Source organism: Scyliorhinus torazame, unplaced genomic scaffold, assembly GCF_047496885.1.
Source record: "Scyliorhinus torazame isolate Kashiwa2021f unplaced genomic scaffold, sScyTor2.1 scaffold_174, whole genome shotgun sequence".
Classification (NCBI taxonomy): Eukaryota; Metazoa; Chordata; class Chondrichthyes; order Carcharhiniformes; family Scyliorhinidae; genus Scyliorhinus; species Scyliorhinus torazame.
The window spans coordinates 277,468-283,211 of NW_027307901.1; positions in this window are offsets into that span (position 1 = coordinate 277,468).

Genomic DNA, 5,744 nt, shown 5'->3' on the forward strand with positions numbered 1-5,744 from the left:
TCTGTCTCTCTCTCTCTGTCTCTCTCTCTCTCTGCTCTCTCTCTCTCTCTCTCTCTCTCTCTCTCTGTCTCTCTCTCTCTCTCTGTCTCTCTCTCTCTCTCTCTCTCTCTGTCTCTCTCTGTCTCTCTCTCTGTCTCTCTCTCTCTGTCTCTCTCTCTGTCTCTCTCTCTCTGTCTCTCTCTCTCTGTCTCTCTCTCTGTCTCTCTCCTCTGTCTCTCTCTCTCTCTCTCTCTGTCTCTCTCTCTCTGTCTCTCTCTCTGTCTCTCTCTCTCTCTCTGTCTCTCTCTCTCTGTCTCTCTCTCTCTCTCTCTGTCTCTCTCTCTCTCTGTCTCTCTCTGTCTCTCTCTCTCCCCTCTCTCCCTCCCTGCCTCTTCCCCCCTCGCCCTGCCTCTTCCCCCCTCGCCCTGCCTCTTCCCCCCTCGCCCTGCCTCTCCCCCCCTCGCCCTGCCTCTCCCCCCCTCGCCCTGCCTCTCCCCCTCCCCTCGCCCTGCCTCTCCCCCCCTCGCCCTGCCTCTCCCCCCCTCGCCCTGCCTCTCCCCCCCTCGCCCTGCCTCTCCCCCCCTCGCCCTGCCTCTTCCCCCCTCGCCCTGCCTCTTCCCCCCTCGCCCTGCCTCTTCCCCCCTCGCCCTGCCTCTTCCCCCCCTCGCCCTGCCTCTTCCCCCCTCGCCCTGCCTCTTCCCCCCTCGCCCTGCCTCTTCCCCCCTCGCCCTGCCTCTTCCCCCCTCGCCCTGCCTCTTCCCCCCTCGCCCTGCCTCTTCCCCCCCTCGCCCTGCCTCTTCCCCCCTCGCCCTGCCTCTTCCCCCCTCGCCCTGCCTCTTCCCCCCTCGCCCTGCCTCTTCCCCCCTCGCCCTGCCCCTCTTCCCCCCTCGCCCTGCCTCTTCCCCCTCGCCCTGCCTCTTCCCCCCTCGCCCTGCCTCTTCCCCCCTCGCCCTGCCTCTTCCCCCCTCGCCCTGCCTCTTCCCCCCTCGCCCTGCCTCTTCCCCCCTCGCCCTGCCTCTTCCCCCCTCGCCCTGCCTCTTCCCCGCTCGCCCTGCCTCTCCCCCGCTCGCCCTGCCTCTCCCCCCCTCGCCCTGCCTCTCCCCCCCTCGCCCTGCCTCTCCCCCCCTCGCCCTGCCTCTCCCCCTGCCTCTTCCCCCCTCGCCCTCGCTCTGTCTCCGAGACGGAGGCAGCAATGTCAGTGTTGTCAGCTCGGGATGTGTCCAGGAAGCGTTGCCACATTGCCGGAGCACTTGGAGTTCTCCCAGCCATCCTGTCTCCATGGCGACTGGCACAGTCACTCGAGAGAATGCCACCCTTAAAATAAAATATAATTGGGCCAATTTATGCGTGTTCCTGCTTGCTCTCCGACTGATCGTCAATCGACCGTGCCCTTGCCGAGTCTCCGCAGCCAACAGGTCCACGCGGAGACTTAGCGAGTCAAGGAGGAGAGCGCGAGACGTCTACTAGACAAAGGATTCGGCCTAGCAGATCCGAGGCCCTCAGAATGGGCCAAACCCCCGAAGCTCGGGGAGTAAACCGCTGCTGTACATGTATTAGGAGATGTACGGTAAGACCCTGTACTACAGGTCCGACGGTAGACCCTGCCGGCTGGCTCCGCCCACTTGGCGGAGTGTAACTATGTGTGTCCTCCGTGCAGCAGCCATAATGCCTGCTGCTGTGGGAGGCCACACATCTTAGAGCAATAAAGCCTCAGTTCTATTCAACTCTTGTCTTTGTCCAATTGATCGTCCATCGCCCATCCAACACTCCCAGGACAGGTACAGCACGGGGTTAGATACAGAGTAAAGCTCCCTCTACACTGTCCCCATCAAACACTCCCAGGACTGGTACAGCACGGGGTTAGATACAGAGTAAAGCTCCCTCTACACTGCCCCCATCAAACACTCCCAGGACAGGTACAGCACGGGGTTAGATACAGAGTAAAGCTCCCTCTACACTGTCCCCAACAAACACTCCCAGGACAGATACAGCACGGGGTTAGATACAGAGTAAAGCTCCCTCTACACTGTCCCCATCAAACACTCCCAGGACAGGTACAGCACGGGGTTAGATACAGAGTAAAGCTCCCTCTACACTGTCCCCATCAAACACTCCCAGGACAGGTACAGCACGGGGTTAGTTACAGAGTAAAGCTCCCTCTACACTGTCCCCATCAAACACTCCCAGGACAGGTACAGCACGGGGTTAGATACAGAGTAAAGCTCCCTCTACACTATCCCCATCAAACACTCCCAGGACAGGTACAGCACGGGGTTAGATACAGAGTAAAGCTCCCTCTACATTGTCCCCATCAAACACTCGCAGGACAGGTACAGCACGGGGTTAGATACAGAGTAAAGCTCCCTCTACACTGTCCCCATCAAACACTCCCAGGACAGGTACAGCACGGGATTAGATCCAGAGTAAAGCTCCCTCTACACTGTACCCATCAAACACTCCCAGGACAGGTACAGCACGGGGTTAGATACAGAGTAAAGCTCCCTCTACACTGTCCCCATCAAACACTCCCAGAACAGTTACAGCACGGGGTTAGACACAGAGTAAAGCTCGCTCTACACTGTCCCCATCAAACACTCCCAGGACAGGTACAGCACGGGGTTAGATACAGAGTAAAGCTCCCTCTACACTGTCCCCATCAAACACTCCCAGGACAGGTACAGCACGGGGTTAGACACAGAGTTAAGCTCACTCTACCCTGTCCCCATCAAACACTCCCAGGACAGGTACAGCACGGGGTTAGATACAGAGTAAAGTTCCCTCGACACTGTCCCCATCAAACACTCCCAGGACAGGTACAGCACGGGGTTAGATACAGAGTAAAGTTCCCTCTACACTGTCCCCATCAAACAATCCCAGGGCAGGTACAGCACGGGGTTAGATACAGAGTAAATCTACCTCTACACTGTCGCCATCAAACACTCCCAGGGCAGGGACAGCACGGGGTTAGATACAGAGTAAAGCTCCCTCTACACTGTCCCCATCAAACACTCCCAGAACAGTTACAGCACGGGGTTAGATACAGAGTAAAGCTCCCTCGACACTGACCCCATCAAATACTCCCAGGACAGGTACAGCACGGGGTTAGACACAGAGTAAAGCTCCCTCTACACTGTCCCCATCAAACACTCCCAGGACAGGTACAGCACGGGGTTAGATACAGTGTAAAGCTCCCTCTTCACTGTCCCCATCAAACACTCCCAGGACAGGTACAGCACGGCGTAAGATACAGAGTAAAGCTCCCTCTACACGGTCCCCATCAAACACTCCCAGGACAGGTACAGCACGGGGTTAGATACAGAGTAAAGCTCCCTCTACACTGTCCCCATCAAACACTCCCAGGACAGGTACAGCACGGGGTTAGATACAGTGTAAAGCTCCCTCTTCACTGTCCCCATCAAACACTCCCAGGACAGGTACAGCACGGGGTTAGATACAGAGTAAAGCTCCCTCTACACTGTCCCCATCAAACACTCCCAGGACAGGTACAGCACGGCGTAAGATACAGAGTAAAGCTCCCTCTACACGGTCCCCATCAAACACTCCCAGGACAGGTACAGCACGGGGTTAGATACAGAGTAAAGCTCCCTCTACACTGTCCCCATCAAACACTCCCAGGACAGGTACAGCACGGGGTTAGATACAGTGTAAAGCTCCCTCTTCACTGTCCCCATCAAACACTCCCAGGACAGGTACAGCACGGGGTTAGATACAGAGTAAAGCTCCCTCTACACTGTCCCCATCAAACACTCCCAGGACAGGTACAGCACGGGGTTAGATACAGAGTAAAGCTCTCTCGACACTGTCCTCATCAAACACTCCCAGGACAGGTACAGCACGGGGTTAGGTAGAGAGTAAATCTCCCTCTGCACTGTCTCCATCAAACACTCCCAGGACAGGTACAGCACGGGGTTAGATACAGAGTATAGCTCCCTCTACACTGTCCCCATCAAACACTCCCAGGACAGGGACAGCACGGGGTTAGATACAGAGTAAAGCTCCCTCTACACAGTCCCCATCAAACACTCCCAGGACAGGCACAGCACGGGGTTAGATACAGAGTAAAACCCCTTCGACACTGTCCCCATCAAACACTCCCAGGACAGGTACAGCACGGGGTTAGATACAGAGTATAGCTCCCTCTACACTGTCCCCATCAAACACTCCCAGGACAGGTACAGCACGGGATTAGATCCAGAGTAAGGCTCCCTCTACACTGTCCCCATCAAACACTCCCAGGACAGGTACAGCACGGGGTTAGATACAGAGTAAAGCTCCCTCTACACTGTTCCCATCAAACACTCCCAGGACAGGTACAGCACGGGATTAGATACAGAGTAAAGTTCCCTCTACACTGTCCCCATCAAACACTCCCAGGACAGGTACAGCACGGGGTGAGATACAGAGTAAAGCTCCCTCTACACTGTCCCAATCAAACACTGCCAGGACAGGGACAGCACGGAGTTAGATACAGAGTAAAGCTCCCTCTACACTGTCCCCATCAAACACTCCCAGGACAGGTACAGCACGGGATTAGATACAGAGTAAAGCTCCCTCTACACTGTCCCCATCAAACACTCCCAGGAGAGGTACAGCACGGGGTTAGACACAGAGTAAAGCTCCCCTACACTGTCCACATCAAACACTCCCAGGAGAGGTACAGCACGGGGTTAGACACAGAGTAAAGCTCCCTCTACACTGTCCCCATCATACACTCCCAGGACAGGTACAGCACGGGGTTAGATACAGAGTAAAGCTCCCTCTACACTGTCCCCATCAAACACTCCCAGGACAGGTACAGCACGGGGTTAGATACAGAGAAAAGCTCCCTTTACACTGTCCCCATCAAACACTCACAGGGCAGGCACAGCACGGGGCTAGATACAGAGTAAAGCTCCCTCTACTCTGTCTCCATCAAACACTCCCAGGACAGGTACAGCACGGGGTTAGATACAGAGTTAAGCTCCCTCTACAATGTCCCCATCAAACACTCCCAGGACAGGCACAGCACGGCGTTAGATACAGAGTAAAGCTCCCTCTACACTGTCCCCATCAAACACTCCCAGGACAGGTACAGCACGGGGTGAGATACAGAGTAAAGCTCCCTCTACACTGTCCCCATCAAACACTCCAAGGACAGGCACAGCACGGGGTTAGATACAGAGTAAAGCTCCCTCTACACTGTCCCCATCAAACACTCCCAGGACAGGTACAGCACGGGGTGAGATACACAGTAAAGCTTCTTCTACACTGTCCCCATCGAACACTCCCAGGACAGGTACAGCACGGGGTGAGATACAGAGTAAAGCTGCCTCTACACTGTCCCCATAAAACACTCCCAGGACAGGTACAGCACGGGGATAGTTACAGAGTAAAGCTCCCTCGACACTGTCCCCATCAAACACTCCCAGGACAGGTACAGCACGGGATTAGATACAGAGTAAAGCTGCCTCTACACTGTCCCCATCAAACACTCCCAGGACAGTTACAGCACGGGGTTTGATACAGAGTAAAGCTCCCTCTACACTGTCCCCATCAAACACTCCCAGGACAGGGACAGCACAGGGTTAGATACAGAGTAAAGCTCCCTCGACACTGTCCCCATCAAACACTCCCAGGACAGGTACAGCACTGGGTTAGATACAGAGTAAAGCTCCCTATACACTGTCCCCATCAAACACTCCCAGGACAGGTACAGCACGGGGTTAGATACAGAGTAAAGCTCCCTCGACACTGTCCCCATCAAA